At 39.2% G+C, this 16,175-nt stretch overlaps 1 long non-coding RNA gene across 2 annotated transcripts; it reads right to left on the minus strand.

Annotated features, from left to right (window-relative positions):
- Nucleotides 1–878: 878 nt before the first annotated feature.
- LOC130355437 (uncharacterized) lies at nt 879–15,922 on the minus strand. Of its 2 annotated transcripts, none has more exons than XR_008888520.1 (3): nt 15,880–15,922; nt 1,137–1,371; nt 879–923 (listed from the first exon to the last, which is right to left on the minus strand). It is a non-coding gene; the product is annotated as an uncharacterized LOC130355437 (long non-coding RNA). The 2 variants fall into 2 exon arrangements; XR_008888521.1 differs by lacking the exon at nt 15,880–15,922 and adding an exon at nt 6,298–6,413.
- Nucleotides 15,923–16,175: the final 253 nt, after the last annotated feature.

Below are 16,175 nucleotides of genomic sequence, written 5' to 3' on the forward strand. Positions count from 1 at the left end.
GAAATTAAGACCTCTGGAATGGAGACTAATGCACTCATCGTTAAGTTCTACGTTAGAGATGTTAATTACTGACAATTTGTTTAGTGATTCCATGTTACTTGTTTGCGGCATGCTCCATATTTTTTTCTTTCCTGCTCTTGCCTCACCCTCTACGTGTCCTTCTCCTAAAGGGACTCGGTTACTGACAGTGGATTGTACAATTTAATTCCCAAGGGCAGATTCTTCTGCCGAACTAGTCTCAGTATCCGTGGTCCAATGGTCCTTATTTCTTACTTTCATTTTTCTTCTCCTCCTTCTATTCTGCCCTTCCTTTTTCTTTTTTCCAGGAGAATACTCTATTATTCTCAAAATCTTGCTTGTCCCTGACAAACTTGTCTTTTTTTCTTTCCTTAATTACCGCTTATTCAGGGATTAATCTATGTTCTAACATTTGTGTGTGCTGCTTTTACTGTCCTTCTGTCATTCTCTTTTTTATTACCTGTTTCGCTTTACAGAGCTACGTAGTAGTATTTTCGTATTCCACTTTGTTGCGTCTAAGGACTAGGTGCATAAGTTCAAATTAGCTTTTTAACTGGATTTGGTCCCATTCTGCTTGGAAATCCGAGTCTTCCTGGAATTGTGAGGCCTCCTTGTAATTCCTCAGGCCTTTCGGCACTCTCCTGGATTGACTGTAGGAATCCAGGGACTTTACCGTCCAGAACAAGTGGATCTCCTTTTCCGCTAATTGATAGATTTTCTGTTCCAAACTTCTTGTGCTAATCAGTTGTAGATATTGTTAAATGTTACATTGTGCAAAAAATTCTTCCACATCCTCCCTGCCTGCACTAAGGGCTGTAATGACGGATCCTATAGCACTGGTACCTTCCATAGATTCTTCCATCTTCTTTCCTCATGCAGGAGTACCTCCTATCCTGCCACGTGCTCTAGATAAGAAAAAATACAGTATTGCAGGAAACACTAGACTGAGAAAGCTAGGGCTGGCACTGTGGCAGCTATGAGAGGAGGTATGGTAGAGTCAAGAAAATAATATATGGATGGCGTAGAGGTCCGGACATAAAACTCAGACCACGGGGGTGCAAATCAGTTGCAAAAATTGACAAGGCAATCAAAATGTAAAAAGAGAAGATTGCACTAACCGTATATGTCTGTAAACCTTGTTGCGTCTGTGACGATCAGTTCATCTCAGTGTGATGGTAGGGAGCAGAGGTCGGCATAAAGCCGCTGGACGGCAGAGACGAGGCAGCGCTCCTTTCGTGGTCTTGCCCCCTTTCTCAAGCCTGCTGGGCATCATCTTCGAGCATTGTTATACCTGGCGCTCTCTGTGCCGTCACTCCACCTGTCGTCCGTGAAATCTTAAAGTGCACTAAGTAACTAAACATAATAATTAACAGTCTATAAGCACAATTATACTTTAAGAAGTTTAGGGGTCAGTTAGGAATGCGTTCAGTTCATTTCTTTCATTCAAACCCAGTCCACCTTGAGCATCAGTACGGACTATCCAGGCCGCCTCGATTCTGCGCAGGTCATTAATCCTGTCATTGCCTGTCATGACTCTGACAGTACAGATCAAGGCATCTGCGGCAATTCGCATTTTAAAATAGAGGTCCCCTCACCTGCCTCCGTCCGTCTCCCGGCGTCTTCTGCTCTGGTCTGAGATCGAGCAGAACCAGAGAAAAAGATCACCGAAAATACTGATCAGTGCTATGCCCTATGCATAGCACTGAACAGTATTAGCAATCAACTGATTACTATAGATAGTCCCCTATGAGGACATAAAAAGTGTTTAAAAAAATCCCCTCCCCCAATAAAAATGAAAATTGTCAATTTTTCCCATTTTACCCCCAAAAAGCGTAATTTTTTAAAATAAACATATTTGGTATCACCGCGTGCATAAATGTCCGAACTATCAAAATATTATGTCAATGACCCCTTATGGTGAACGGTGTAAATGTAAAAATTCCAAAAATGCAGCTTTTTTGTCACATTTTATTTTAAAAAAAATGTATAAAAAATGATCTAAAAGTTTTATATATGCAAATGTGGTATTGATAAAAATTACATATGACAGCGCAAAAAATTAGCCCTCATACTGCCCTATATACGGAAAAATGAAAGAGTTATAGGTGGTCAAAATAGGGTGATTTTAGATTACTGATTTTGTACAAAAAGTTTTAGATTTTTTTTAAGCCGTGCAAAAATATAAAAGTATCTAGCCATGGGTATCATTTCAATCATACTGACCCACAGAATAAAAAAAAAACATGTCATTTTTACTGTAAAGTGTACAGTGTGAAAACAAAACCCTCCAAAATGTGCAAAATTGTGGTTTTCATTAAAATTTTTGGGTTCACCATACATTTTATGGTAAAATGAGAGATTTCATTACACAGTACAATTGGTCACGCAAAACACAAGCCCTTATATGGGTCTGTAGATGGAAATATAAAACAGTTATGGATTTAAGAAGGTGAGGAGGAAAAAACAAAAACGTAAAAATAACTGTGGACAACTTTTTTTTAAATCAACTGGTGCCAGAAACTTAAACAGATTTCTAAATCACTTCTATTAAAAAATCTTAATCCTTCCAGTACTTTTTAGGCACTGTATACTAAAGAGAAATCCAAAAAAGAAATGCATTTCCTCTGATTTCATGACCACAGTGCTCTCTGCTGACCTCTGCTGTCCATTTTAGGAACTGTCCAGAACAACATATGTTTTCTACGGGGATTTTTTCCTGCTCTGGACAGTTCCTAAAATGGACAGCAGAGGTCAGCAGAGAGCACTGTGGTCATGACATCAGAGGAAATGCATTTCTTTTTTGGATTTCTCTTTAGTATACAGCCCCTAAAAAGTATGGAAGGATTAGGATTTTTTTAATAGAAGTGATTTACAAATCTGTTTAACTTTCTGGCACCAGTTGATTACAAACATTTTTTTTTTTTTTTACACGGGAGTACCCCTTTAAGGTTAAAGGGCTTGGTCCTTGAGGGGTTAGACAGTCTAGATGAAGTAGGGGGAGGGGGCATTTATTACAACGATCATGACAAAACAGATATCTGTTTTCTGACTATGATTGTATGAATAACCGTATCAATGCTATCAAAACTATAATGGTAACCACAAAAACATTGATATAATAACAATTATATAGTAACATAGTTTGTAAGGTCGAAAAAAGACGAGAGTCCATCGAATTCAACCTAAAACCTTACTGTGTTGATCAAGAGGAAGGCAAAAAGAAAAACCATGCGGCTGATGCCAATTGCCCCATGACAGAGGAAAAATTCCTTACCGAACCCAATATGGCGATCAGAATAAATCCCTGGATCATCGTTCTATCCCCATAAATCTACTATCCATAACCTGTAATATTATTACTCTCTAGAAAAACTTCCAGGCCCCCCCTTGAACTTGTTTATTGAGTCAGACATGACAACATTATGTGGCAGAGAGTTCCATAGTCTCACTGCTCTTACAGTATAGAATCTCTGTCTGTGACAATGGCAAATGGATGCCCTCTTGTCAAAGTTACCGGCCTAGGTATAAAAAGAGATCACTATCACTAGAAAGATTTCTATACTGTCCATTCATACATAGATCTCTATACAGTCCATTTGTACATTGTAATCATTTGTAAATACAATGGAGAAGAAGTAATTTAGTAGATTGGTTTTTCCTCATTCTCCTCCACCATTACCCCATATTAATTCTTAAGGGGACAAAATTAGCCGCTTTAAATTTCTTATTATTTAGGTAGGTGAAGAATATGTATTGTATTCCTTTTACTTTCTATGGCAATTCTTCTCTCTGCTGTAATTTTTGCTGTTTTATTTCTTTTTTACAGATTTTATTTCTCTCCTTATAATTCTTTAATGTTTCCCGACTAACTTCTTGTTTTAGCAGTCTAAATGCTTTCCTCTTTTTATTTATCGCTTCCTTAACTGTTTTGATTAGCCAAATTGGTTTTACCCTATTTTTAGCCCTTTAAATTCCCGTCGGGTATATGTCGTTCACAGTATCTATTTAGGATGTTCTTAAAATTGTCCCACTTAGCTTGTGTACTTTTATTACTAAGGGCAAAGTCCCAATCTATGTCACGGAGGTCCTTTCTTAATGTTGAAAATTGGCTTTCCTGAAGTTTAATGTTTTTGTAGCCCCATTAGTAGACATCCTCTTATACCCCATATTAATTCTTAAGGGGCCAACATTATCCGCTTTAAATTTCTTATTATTTATGTAGGTGAAGAATATTTTTGTGTTCCTTTTACATTCAATGGCAATTCTTCTCTCTGCTGAAATTTTTTATGTTTTATTTCTTTTTTTACAGATTGTATTTCTCTCCTTATAATTCTTTAATGTTTCCCCACTAACTTCTTTTTTTAGCAGTCTAAATGCTTTCCTCTTATCGTTTATCACTTCATTAACTGTTTTGATTAGCCAAATCGTTTTTCCTCTATTTTTGGCCCTTTAAATTCCCGTTGGGTATATGTCGTTCACAGTATCTATTTAGGATGTTCTTAAAATTGTCCCACTTAGCTTGTGTACTTTTATTACTAAGGGCACAGTCCCAATCTATGTCACTGAGGTCCTTTCTTTATGTTGAAAATTGTCCTTCCTGAAGTTTAATGTTTTTGTAGCCCCACTAGTAGACATCCTCTTATAGGATCCTCTTATAGGATAAACAAAAACTTATTATGTTGTGGTCATTACCCAGATGACCTCCTACATCTACATCGGATACTTTGCCTGGCCTATCGTTAGTATAAGGTTCAGAAGCGCCCCACCTCTTGTTGTGTCCTTAGTTGGGAAAGGTAACTGTCCTTTATTATTGCCAAAAATCTGCGCCACTTGCTGGACCTACAGGTTTCCCCTTCCCAGTTGATGTCGGGATAGTTAAAGTCCCCCATAATAATGACTTTCCCCTTCTTTGCTGCCCCATCTATTTTTCCTATAAGTATGCTTTCTGCTGTTTCTGTACAGAAGATATATACTTGGTGACTTATAACAAACCCCTATGAGTAATTTCTTGTTCTTATCCCCACCCCTAATTTCCACCCACAGAGACTCCACATGATCATTTCCCTCACCAATGTCCTCACACGGAATGGGACCAAGACAGGATTTTACATATAAGCAAACCCCTCTCCCTGTATCCCTGTACATTAACCGTCCAGTCATAGCTTGCATCCAGCCATGTCTCACTTATCCCCACTATGTCATAGTCTTCCTCCAACATTAATAGTTCCAGTTCCTCCTTATTATGGAGGCTTCTGGCATTTGTATACATGCACTTCATGTTATCCTTCCTATTATCTTTCCTCTGATCATTTATGACTGTTCTAACCCCACAACCCCCAGTGTTATTACATATCCCCAGATCTCTGTCTACACTAGCTTCTCCTTCTATATTGTAGTTTTCCTCCCCCCAAGTCCCTAGTTAAAAAAACACTCCTCCACCCTTCTGGCCATCTTCTCCCCGAGCACAGCTTCACCCTCCCCATTGAGGAGCAGCCCATCCCTACGGTAGAACCTGTAGCCGACAGCAAAGTTTGCCCAGTTCTCCATAAACCCAAACCCCTCCTTCCTACACCAGCTTATGAGCCACTTGTTTACCTCCCTAATCTTCCGCTGCTTCCCTTATGAAAATGTATTCTGTATTCTAGGCTACCGAGAATTTCTCAGTGTCATCATGTTAGGTATAAAATTACAGTAACAACATTTACTGCATTAAACATTGTACACATGCAATTTGGGGCTCCTAAAACCTCTGTACACAGCATTAATATGACACCAATAAACCTTTACAGCTTCAAGTGGTGGTACACAGAGTTTCTGAAGCTAAGTACTGATGGAAATCCAGCTTGTAGCGAGTTATAAGGGAAATTATTTCTAGGAACGGTACTTTGAATCTGGATTTGCACAAGGAAGATTAGTATTTTTCAACAGCATCCCACAAAACCAATCAGAACACTGTTCTGTACTGTTGAGTAACATCCCTGAAAATGTTGTATACAGATAAGTGTCTTTGGTTTGGTTGTACAACTTGTCATAATTCAAGGATCGATAAGTATAGCACATTGACTTACAGCTTAGCCACCTATAGGTGACAGTGTAGAGACAGTTCCTCTCCATTACTCTTACAAAAGTGATCGTGACAAACATTGACATCACTGTGCTGAGAATCCCAACAAAAGAATCAGAAGTCTTTCATTAAAGGAAATCTGTCACCAGTGTCACTGCATCAACCTGTTGGTTAAGACAGGTAGTGCGGGTGACATTGATGATAACCATACTTACCTGGTCTCATTCTCTGGTTCTTCCGCTATCTTTTTCAATTGTTTTCGTTTCTGGAGCCAGTATGGGTGGATCTTCCTCACAGCAGGGCCCAGCAGAGAAACAGCAGCGAAGACATCACAATGCTCTGTCCATGCCCCAAGCTGGCTTCATAACGGAAGAACTGAGGAATAAAGTATGAAAACAGGACCATGGATTGGGCATAGGTTAACATGGTTATCATTAGTGTCTCCCGGACCACCTGTCTGTACAAACAGGTTAGTGCAGGTGATACTGATGACAGATTTCCTATAAGAACTAAGCTATCATTAATCCAAGATGGTACTTGTCCGTATGTCTATTATGAGTTTAAATAAATACATTAAAATTTTCTTTGTTGTGATATGGCATTGTCCTTAAGGAATAGGCCAACTTTTGTTGTTGCCCTTTCATTTTTTCCTCCTCGTCCTTTAATAGCCATAAAAGCCTTGGCTTGTTTTTGCAGGATCAATTGTACTTTGCAATGTCTTGATTTTCTTGAATTCATTTTACCATAACATATGCTCCAAAATAGAAAAAAAAATACTTGTCAGGTGAAAATTGGAAAAAAAAGCAATCTTGAAAATTTACGGTGGAAATAAATATGTAATCTTGATACTTTAGGTCGTCACGATTAAAACAATACCCTATTTGTATAGTTTGTATCCTGTTTTACTACTTTTTCAAAAATTCTAAACTTTTTAGAGTTTTTTTTTTATTGACATTTTCTGACCTCTCTAACTTTTTAATTTTTCCAGGCTGTTTGACGGCTAATTTTTTGTGCTGTAATATGTTGTTTAAATCTGTATTATTTTGGTATTGATCAGACTTTTTGATCACTTTTAAAAAAACTTTTATTCAAATTTCTTGTTTTACACTTTATTAGTCTCTTAGGGTACTTTCAAGAGGGAACATTAGATTTCTCATCTATTGATCTGTGTGCTCTTCGCTCATTTGATATGGCCTGTTCTAGCCAGGCTCTATCAATCAATGAGCCACAGCCAGCACAGGAGGAGAGGTAAAGCCCTCTGGCTACCTCAGCAGTGGATCACTCCCCCCACAATCGCGCTGTGGGGGGGGGGGGGGGAGGGGAGCGATCCAACCCTACTAGACCACCAGGATCCATTTAAAAGTCCCTTTAAATGCCACTGTTAGCTTTGACAGCAGCGATGTAAAGGGTAAATAGCTGGCTGTGGCTATTAGCGGCAGCCCTCAGGTACAGGAATCAGCTGGGGGCAGCCCGGTAAGGCGCGGGCTCGAGTCAGGAGCTGTGCCATACACTGTTAATGGCGCAATGACATCTAAACATGTCATTGGTCGTTAAAAGGTTAAGTATTATTGTTGATGTTGTTTTTATTTAATCTCAATAAATATAAATGTGCATTTATCTGAATACTGATAAATTACTAAAGATGTATAACTTTTTATTAATTTCAAAAGTGTGCAATTAATTATTTTAAGTAGCCATTGTCTTCAAAGCACCAAGCAGACTTTTAAAGTCATGCCTTTGAGTGTAAACCTGAGCATTTAGCATGTTTGTGTAAGATGAGAATCTGAGCAGAATGTGTGAAAGAGCACTTTTGTTTGTAAATACCTGTAAGGCAGACTCTGATGTCACCAAAGGTAAACTACCATACCACATAGTTTCATTCATCCAAGGATTCTGTCACTGGAAATTGTTATTAAACTGCCGGCACTGTTAGATAGAATGCCATAAAAGGATATAGATGATACCTGAATGATGTGTCCATGTCTTTAGTTGTCCAAAATTAGCAGTTTCATGGACTGCTCAAAGCGTGGTTGAGGGTCTGCTGTGCCCTAGGGCCCTTAACACTTCTTAGAAGTAAATCTCTGCCCTCTCGCTTCTTGATAGACATGTCATACTGATACAGCAACAGATTTATCTCCCCACATAACCTTGTCTGTCTGTCAAGGAGCAAGAATACAGGGATCTGCGCCACAGAGGTGTTGTGGCCCTAGGGCACAGAAAAACACCGGGCCCCACCTCTTAGACACTTAAACAGCCCATAAACTGCAAATTTCAGAAATATCATCTGTATCATTTTATTACTTTCTGTCTTATAGTGCTAGTGTTTATTAATAATAATAATAATTATTATTATTTATTATTATTATTATCATTAAGGTTGTGATATTTATTATAACAATTATAGAAAAAATTAACAATGTTTGCCATTCATAAGCTGTTTCAGTGGAGTGTGTTGCTATTTATTTACATAATATACTGCCACCTGGTGTTTAAAGTGTATGGTAATAAACAACTTGTGCTGAGTACTGGGGGACTCGCAAGCTCAGTCCTTCTTCCCACAGAAGTATATAGATCAGCCATTTCTTGTCATGGAAGAGCCAGGGCATCTGCAGTAACATGGCAGTAATGATGAGGAGATCCTTCTGCAAGCAAAGAGACTATGGGGGAGATTTATGAGATTTATGTTGTCTTTGGAAATTGTGTTTTGCTTTGGTTTTGCTTACGTGAGACATATTTATTTTGTTGCATGGGGGTTGATAAGTTTGACGCATCTAAGTAAAAAACAATAAATCACTTCAGAACACTATTTTGTATGATTCCACCTCTTCTCTGTGACTTTTCTGCACAAAAACAGCTTTTTAAAAGTGCTCTTCAAAGGCAGTTTTGGGTTTGGGGTGGTGTAGATTTGAGGGATTTGCATCCTTCTGTGGAATATTTGCACCTGATAAATCGGTTACCACTGCAAAGTGAAAATTTATGTTGGCTTTTGTAAAATCTTATGTAGCTTTTCGCTTTTAGTCAAAAGTTGCAAAAAAAAAAAATTTGCTTAGACGCACATGCACATGCGTCATTTCATTTCAAACCCCTCTAAAGACAATGATAAATCTCCCCCTATATTGTCAGCTCTCAGAGGGAGAAGAAATCTAATTTGATGCATCACCAAGGGGGGGGGGGGACACATGTAGGCAAAAAAAATTATGAAAAAGGTAATTTAAGAAAAAAGGCAGTTTTGGATGGTGTAGATTTGAGGGATTTGCATCCTTCTGTGGAATATTTGCACCTGATAAATCGGTTACCACTGCAAAGTGAAAATTTATGTTGGCTTTTGTAAAATCTTATGTAGCTTTTAGCTTTTTGTCAAAAGTTGCAAAAAAAAAAATTGCTTAGACGCTCATGCATATGCGTCATTTCATTTCAAACCCCTCTAAAGACAATGATAAATCTCCCCCTATATTGTCAGCTCTCAGAGGGAGAAGAAATCTAATTTGAAGCATCACCAAGGGGGGGACACATGTAGGCAAAAAAAATTATGAAAAAGGTCATTTAAAAAAAAAACTGCTTTTAATGACCTTTAAGGACTTTTGATATCCGAATGATTCATGGGATATCCCTTTAACCCTTTTATAACAAATTAACATCTGAAAATATGATAATGTTATTATGCCCCAGTCACTTAATAGTCTGCCTTCTTGTTTATTGTACTTGTTCTTCAGCCACACTGATCACAATTAACTAATTATATTATTTTCTCTTATTGTAAACTAAACTATTTGTTCTCCCGCTGCAAAGATCAGGGCATTGACTGTGGCTACAAAGAATCAGCCTTGCTGTCTGCCTTTAAAACCGCAATTCAGACTAACGGATAAAGGAAAGAGATTCAGTTTCCAATTCTCTGGTAATGATTCACTTATATTCCAGCTACTTACCTTATTACAAAATGTGACCCTTATTTGGTACTTTTACTTTGCCTGTTTTGCTTATAATTGTATATTTAGCTCTCCATTTGCACTGCTTAGCTTTAAACATAAAGAGTGATGGCAACTTCTTTATAAATGTTTTCTTGTTTGTGTGTTATTAATAGGCCATGTACAATGTGTTCTTCTGAAAAACTCCATCAGGCATGCCTAATTTCGATAATTAATTTGCTAGAACATTAACACCATCAAATGAGCCAGCTAAACCGGTGAATTTAAAGTAAATTAAACTTAATTTGCAGGTTATTGCAATTAAGTCTGTCTTGTCTTTCTGAGGGATTTCAACATCCTCAGTATTTAAGAGGCAATCATAATGCATGCAAGTAGGCGGGCTTTTTGGCTAATTAACACAAGAGTCTAATCTGCTTTTCAATTAGGATAGATGTTTATTATATGCCAGCGACAGTGTTGCAATTCAGAACAGCATAACAGGGGCGCATGGCATAATTATAGCTGAAACGAAAATCTCATGCAGAGCCTGTTTAGGGGTTAATGAGACATTGGCAGTTTCCAGCTGGGGAGATCGAGCCAGTTTAGTGAGGCTTCAAGAGGAAACCACCCATAGGGGTTTCCTTTGAAGTGTCAAAAGGTCCCCTTGTACAGGGTGGCTTATGTTTCATTTGTCTGAGTGGCATATCAAAAATTGATGAGCTTCCAGCAGCAGACTTCATGACATTAATTCACCAATTGTGTTCCTAATAGTTTCATCCTTGAACACATTGGGCTGACAATACTAAATAAAAAGTCAATGTTTTGAAAACAATGAGAAAAAGTTAAGTGGCTGACAATATATGTAGGAAACAACAAGCATCTTTTGCAAGCCTGACCTCCAGTATGCTCACCATTACCTTTTGGCATTCATTTTGACACTGTTTCCATACACTAATTAGACTTGCTACATAAAGCCCTAAAGGTCAAGAATACTGTCTTGTCGGGAGGTGAAACTTTTCCACTACTACACTATTTTTGTTGTCAACAATTTGTGTTTTGCTATTTATTTATATTTAAAATAAAACTTCATTTACTTTCTTTTAACAAAAAAAATTAATTTAATCAATCCTGTACAACTTATTTCACCTGATGAATGAATAAATGAATGCATATAATACATACAAATTTCCTTATACATTTTTTCTACAAGTTTTGTTTTATTTTACATACTTTGTATCTTAAGAGTAATATCTAGAGTGACCTCTTAACTGTTAAAGGTAGGTGGTAATAACATTATCAAACAAAAGCAAACAGAATTTTTTTCAGTTCATTACATTTTGAATAACTTTATAATAAGATAGAATGTGCTAGATATTTTGGATTGCTTGGTAAGGCCATTGGCAGTTTAGAAAACACGGACGGAGGAAAAGAAGTGGCATTATATTCACTTTTTATAATGAGGGTTTTATTCATTGCTTTCCCTTAGGTATTAGTGTTCTGTTTCTTTTGGGCACTGGCTTCTATATCTTAGCAGTTTATGCTCTGTGGAAAACCCTTTGTACTGCTTACATTTCAAACTGCGAAGAGAGCAAGCTTCGAATGCCAAACTTCTTCTAAATGATTTACTCACTCCCACCAAGTAAACCTAACTTTACAGGAGACTCAATGACTTCAATAAATCTTGCAAAGCCTTTGGAAACATTAAAATTACTTGAACAAGTGCATTCATTTAAACTATCCTCAAATGATTTACAAAAAAAAAAAAGTCAAAGCTATAGCTTTGTTAAATAAAAGTAGCTGAACTTCAAAGGATACATTTGTCCACCCTTCTACTTGAATAACGATAATAAATAGGGATGCTGTCCCACATTTTCTATGCTGTTATGGCATTCACCAGCATAAAATGGAATAATAACCTAGGTGCAAGACTGACTGAAAAGGGACTACAAAGGCCAACACCACTCTGGTTGGCAGAATGTAAGGCTACCCCAACATTTTCGCCAGAGCTCACTGTGAGTCAGAATGGTGGCAGATTAACAGGGGCAGAGAAAAAGACCACAAAAAAAGCTCAAAGAACCTGGGATGTACATGAGAGTATTGGACTAACTGGGCTTAGAACCAGGAAAGCTCAAATAAACAAAAATAGAAGGCAAAAGAATAATCAGAACACAGTGCAAGGTCAAAAATCCAGGAGGGCACATTTTAAAAAAATATCTGCAGTCACGACTTTAATCAGAGTACCAATCTTTGGTCAGCAGCCAGAATATCCCAACAAACTAAAGCATTAATGATTAGAGAGCAGGAACCTTAGAAAAATCTTAAATCCCCAACCCAGACTCTAGATTGGATGCTGCATGAGAACCCTGATTGGATTGGAATCCAAGAAAGTGGAATGGTTGACCAGCCTTACCAAGCTTTCACCTGGCGATCTAGGCATACGCTGTGTGCCTTCTCAGAGGGTTGCCAAACAGATGCACATTAGCAGAGGAAAAAGATATTGCAGAAATGTGAAAAGGTAAAGCTTTTGACAAACTGTGGCACAAAGTTTGAAATGAGGATGTGCAACAGATCTGCAGTAACATATGCAACTTTTCTCAATATGTAAAAAAAATAAAATGGTACCAATAAACCAATAAAAAAGAATGGTACCAATAAAATTACAGATCACTGCACAAAAAGGAGCCCTTAAACTGCCTTGTATAGGGAAAAATAAAAGTTATGGGGGTCATAAGAGAACTTGGGCATTGTTTTAATCACATTAATCCACAGAATATATATAACATGTCATTTTTACCATAAAGTGCTCTGCGTCAAAAACATAACCCTAAAAAGTTGCAAAACTTAGATTTTCTTTTCAAATTTTCTTCACAAAAATATTATTTTGTTCAGCAACCAGCAGTGAATGAAATCACCTTATAATACCTAGCAATACCTAGCAGGCAGAGAAAATCAGTAGGCTGACCTGTACTTTAAGATAAATACATATTAAACTTGTTGTAAACATGGAATATGCATTTTAGGCCAAGTTACGTCTATTTTCTGGGTTTAGAGTGAACACATTTATAAATATTTTCTGGGTTTAATTAATCATGTGATATTTGTACCTGGGTTTAACATAACTAGGCATTTAAAACATTGAGATCAAATGCAGCCTAGCCATCTAAAAAAAAATTGCATTTTAACCTGAGTTAGCATTGAACAGGAAAGTTTACTAGTAGGTGACTATATTTTAATCGTTAACATATACTATTTTTTTCCTGGATTTAATATAACTATGCATTTAAATGCATTAAGTGAGTGTGAGCACAGCATAGCCATCTAAAAACAAGTTACGTGAATTTTCTGGATTTAATCGAACATACAATATTTCTACCTGGGTTTAACATAACTATGCATTTAGAAGCATTAAGAATTAACATAGCATAGCCACTGTATGACAAGTTACGTGTATTTTCTGGGTTCAATACAAAAATTATAGCATTTAAAGCTTTTTTTTTTTTTTTTTTTTACTAGTAGGGGACAGATCACCCCCCAAAAAAGATAAAAATAACTTCCAAATCTTAAAAAAAAAAAAAAAAAAAAAAAAGATGCCTGGTAAAGAAATTGTTGGATAAGGTAGAGGACAGAGCACCTCTGCAATGTCCCCTGCCAGTAAGAATGTTGGTGGCAGTAACAGCACCAGTACAGGTGCCTGGTGGTAGTAGTAGCAGCCACATCAGCAAGCAAAAGTTCTTGCTGTTTTCTAAGAATTGTGTGATTTTGGAGGATAGTGCAGCCCTCGTGGACTGGTTGGCTCATTCAAGGTCTTCTAAGGAGGAGGAAGAAGAGTCTGATGATATGACATTGAGGAAGATGTCAGTGTCAGTACCTCATCATCTATAGTTACATGACACAGTCTGTCCCAGATGGTCTGTTCCATCATTTCTGTCTTTATTCCCCCCCCCACCAGTGTTAAGCTAAATTATAGTAGTGTTGTGTTAGGCCAGTAAACCTTTGCAGTGTGTTGCAGAGAAGGTGTAAGCAGTGGCCGAGCCAGGGCAGGCGGCACTTTTCAGGTGTGGCACTTTCGTGCCGCTGTGCAGCCACCAGCCCCCATCCCACGGCTGCCATCAGGGGGGTACAGCCAGTGCCCCCCTGCTGCGGCCACAGCACAGAAGCAGAAGACCGGTGTTTAAACAGCGGTCTCCTGCTTTTGCATACCTCCGGTGAGTGATTGGCTCTCCCTGTCAATCACTCACAAGAGGCCGGAACTTCCTCTGCGCTCTGGCGCACGCATAACGTCATCAGATGGCGGAGGGCAGATGAAGAGGAAAGAAGCCAATGGGAAAGAAGAAAGAAGAGCCGCAGGAGGTAAGTATGTGGGGCAGGGGGCTATGGGGTGCCTAGCTTATGTGAGGGAACATCTGCCTATTTAATTTTTGGGAACATCTGCCTCCTAATGTGAGGGAACAGCTGCCACCTAATGTGGGGGAATATCTGCCTCCTAATGTGGGGGAACAGCTGTCGCCTAATGTGGGGCAACATCTGTCGCCTAATGTGGGGGAACAGCTGCCGCCTAATGTGGGGGAGCATCTGTCTCCTAATGTGGGGGAACAGCTGCCGGCTAATGTGGGGGAAACATCTGCCTCCCAATGTGGGGGAACATGTGCTGCCTAACCTATTGTGGGGGAACATCTGCCTCCTAATGTGGGGAAACATCTGCCTACGTAATGTGGGGGAACATCTTCCACCTAATTTGGGGGAACATCTGCCTCCTAATGTGGGAAACAGCTGCATCCTAATGTGAAGTAACATCTTCCTCCTAATGTGGGGAACAGCTGCTGCCTAACCTATTGTGGGGAACATCTGCCTACCTATTGTGGGGAACATCTGCCTACCTAATGTGGAGGAACATCTGCCTACCTAATGTGGGGGAACATCTGCCTACCTAATGTGGGGGAACATCTGCCGCCTAACCCAATTGTGGGGGAACATCTGCCGCCTAACCTATTGTGGGGGAACACAGCACAGGGGGGTTCAGAGGTGGGGAGTAACTAAAATGGCACGGGGGGTGACAATGAAATGGCACGGGGGTAATTATAATGGCACAGGGGAATCAGAGTGACCACCTCAATTCCCAATCTGCCCTCTGATCCTCCTGTGCCATTTTTATTCCCCCCAATCCACCCTTTGCCATTTAAATTCCCAACCCCACCCCCTTTGATCCCCCTGTACCATTTCAATCCCCCCCCCCCCCCCCTCTGGTCCCCCTGTGCCATTTCAATAAAGTTATATAATAAAAAAAAAAATACTGGAGTTTGAAAGAATCGATGTGAGGAGGTTTTTGATGGCTGTTTTTTTTTTTTTTTTTTTGGGGGGGGGAGCTTTTCTTTCTCAGACCCAGACAGCACAATGTCTTGGGCCAGCCCTGGGCCGAGCATAGCACTAGGGGGGCTAATCAGAGACACCTGTTGCATACTCGGGTCTTTTGAAGAGGCAACAAGATTTATCAGCAAGGCAACAGTGGAATTATAGATGTTATGCTACTGATATTCCCGCTGGACCAAATGCTCACGGTGATGATTGTGGAAGGAGGGATAGAGGAAGAGTGACATGTGGCATGTTGCTCTTACAGAAACCATGAGCCCAGACCCCATGGACTTCTGGGTCACCAGATTAGGCCATTGGCCATAACTTTTCTAGTATGTTATGGGTGTTCTGTCTTGTCCACCCTCCAGTGTAGCATCAAAGAAATTGGTCAGTGCAGCAGTTGGCGTCACTCCTAAGCATATAAGATTGTCTGCCAGCAACATGGAAAGACCCACGTTTGTTAAAATAAATCAGGCATGGGTCAGTGAGGAATTTAAACCTCCTGTGCCAGATGCCACTGATTAGACAGTATTTCTCCATTACCTGCTGTCCTGTCTGCTGGCTACTACCGCTCCCATCAGTCCATCATCTCCTGCTGTCCGTTGGCTACTATAACTCCCACCAACCCCCACTGCCTACTGTTTGCTGACTAACACAACTCCCACCAGTCCACCACTGCCTGCTGTGCGCTGGCTTTAACTACCACCAGTCCACAATAACCCTTGCTGCTGCTACTACCAGCTAGGCCTACACATACACAACCCATGATCCCCAAAAAAATAGGGTTTTTTTTTCCAGCTTTTCATATCAAAGCTATTTCTTCTTCACTTTTTTGGAAA

The sequence above is a fragment of the Hyla sarda genome, chromosome 2, assembly GCF_029499605.1.
Source record: "Hyla sarda isolate aHylSar1 chromosome 2, aHylSar1.hap1, whole genome shotgun sequence".
Classification (NCBI taxonomy): domain Eukaryota; kingdom Metazoa; phylum Chordata; class Amphibia; order Anura; family Hylidae; genus Hyla; species Hyla sarda.